The sequence below is a fragment of the Palaemon carinicauda genome, chromosome 4 (assembly GCF_036898095.1).
Source record: "Palaemon carinicauda isolate YSFRI2023 chromosome 4, ASM3689809v2, whole genome shotgun sequence".
Lineage (NCBI taxonomy): Eukaryota > Metazoa > Arthropoda > Malacostraca > Decapoda > Palaemonidae > Palaemon > Palaemon carinicauda.
The window spans coordinates 137,983,820-137,986,517 of record NC_090728.1 but is presented as its reverse complement, the minus strand read 5'-3'; positions in this window follow the sequence as shown (position 1 = coordinate 137,986,517).

Below are 2,698 nucleotides of genomic sequence, written 5' to 3'. Positions count from 1 at the left end.
GGGTAGACCCGATATAGTTTCCAAATTACATTTTGGACAAGTATACTTGTAAACAACGAAGGACCGCATCAATCCGGGACGGTGTCTTTGAACCTGAAAAGTTTGCCAATATTTAAAGGGTTTTTTAATATAAACTTAAAATTCACATATGGGTACAGAGTGCTGAGGGCTGTGGTGAGCTCGTTTCTGAAAAGAGCATTTTTAACATAAGGCAATGATACATACATTAGTTTTTTGGGAACTTCAGGACATTTATATTTAGGCTGAAAAATACCATTAAGAAATTTATTAACAATTTTGTCATAGAGGTGTGAAGGATAACAATTGTATGTAAAAGAGGTTTTTAAAAATGAAATTTCTTTATGAAAATTATGCCAGTCCGAACATAAGGAATATGCTCTAAATAAAAGGGTTTGAATAGAGTTAATCTTGAATGATTTCGAACAACTGCTAAAAAAAATTAACCGCGTCCGCACGATCGAAATCAGTCTGCAGATACAAGGACAATGTCTGTAAATGGGCAATTTAGGCGGACAGAACCGCAAAATGTCAGTTTTTGCTGTTACAGACGGCACAGACAATGCCCTTGTTATGGCTTTACTTTGCTTATTTTGCTTATTTTGATGGCTACTTTACCGGTCCCATACAGCAGGGGAACCCCACTCTCTACAGGACCTCCACTGTCGTTTTATCTTATTCGTTCAGAATATTTAACGTTTCATGTCTCATATTCTCCATTTATTATAAAATCGTCATTGTCAAAAGACTCATGAAATAGGAAAATCGTCAGTTTCCTCTTGAAAGCCTCAGTGTCTTCAATCATTCGAATGTTTCGTGGGAGCTTATTATATACTCTCGGGACCCGCCTATTTAACGGCTATGGAGCCTACAGTAGACATATATCTAGGCTCCAATAGTTTGAAGCTATATGTAACTATTCTTGTGTCGACACGATTTGTCGGCTGTGCAATATGTAGCAATTCTCTGAAGTATTTTGGACGGCCGGTTCTGATAACTTGGTGGGTTATTGTACATATTTTAAATTTAATTCTCGCTTCAATCGGCAGCCAGTGTAAATCAGTTGGTATAGAGGGTGATCCTTTCTCTAGGTGGGACACCTTTTATCGGTCTTGCTCCTCTGTTTATCATGTTTGGTAATTTCTTAAGTTGCACTTTTGGTAAATTGTAGTAGATAGAGTTGCAGTAGTCAATCCTGGTAATAACACAGTTTATCACAAGTTTCTTTATGGGATTTTCGTCCAGGTACTTTTTATTAACGCAATATTTTAGATGATAACCAGGAGTTTTTATTACATTACTTATTTGGGCATTTAGAGACAGGTTACAGTTAAGCAATACACCTAGATCTCGAACTTTACGAGATATCGGGAGTCCTTATTTATGTTCATTGGAATATCACCTAAGTTTCTCAAACTGTTTCTCTTGCCCCCTACCTTGAATCTAGCATTGAATATGAAACGACAACACTGAATCAGTTTTCAGCTTATTTTATCTCAAATTTATTAACGTACATCATGTCCAACTCAAAATTGTATTGATATGGAGATAATTAATACTTATTGCACGAACATGAATGCTTGTGGAAAGTAAGAGGAGTTTCTTATAGGAATAGAAACCAACGATCTGCAGCCCTCCAAGAGATAACCGATAATACTATCAACAAAAGCTTCAAAGTTTCAACAAGTGATGTGAAAAATTGACAATCTCAGAAATCAGTACCGTAGGGTAATTAGGCAAATAACATCGTCAAAGAAATCGGAAAGAAGAACAGATTGTAGCCTATATATACGCCGAAGTTATGGTTTTAATTACCTAATCTATGAAAATATTTCTCTCTTCTCTCTCTCTCTCTCTCTCTCTCTCTCTCTCTCTCTCTCTCTCTCTCTCTCTCTCTCTTGGAAAAATATTTGCAGACATTCACGGGAAAATATTCGCAGACATATTGAAACAATATGATCCAACAAACGGGAGCAAATCTGCGGAAAACATCAGCAAAATAATAGACGAAATTCCAAAGAAGATCCAAGTGATAAAGAGACTTATAAAGGAAGTTTACATCAATCAACACATTCCATCAAAGAACAATAAGAAGTTAAATATGGTGAATATGCTGATTGATGAGTTGGGAAAAAGAATGCCAAAATGGTGTAATACATGTAAGACATGGTATTCCATTAATAATCTTCAACAACTGATTAGAAAATGCGATGCCTGTCATGTTCCAACACACCCTACATGTGCTGAAATACAGCAAAATATAGAAAATAGAGACACAAAAGTATTCTTCTCAACATGCTTAGTCTGGATAGAAAATATAATTAAGTCGAGACTAAATCTGCAAATTGTTGAAGAAGAAGAAGAAGAAGAAGAAGAAGAAGAAGAAGAACAAGTAAGGATGCAGAGGAAATCGTTGATATAACCTATGATGCCATCCAACAACATACTTATGAAGAAATAAATTATCAGATAGAAGCAAATAATAGACCCAAGAGACTCTACCCGGACCTGCATACTTTTAGGGAAGAGCAAGAACAAGAAAAAAGAAAGAAAGATATAGTCTGCAATTTGAGGAAAAGAGGGAATTGCAGATTTGGCGAGAGATGCTACTACAAGCATCCAAAGATGTGCCATAATCATGAAATATATGGTAAATGTGTGTATTTAGACGGATATGGAG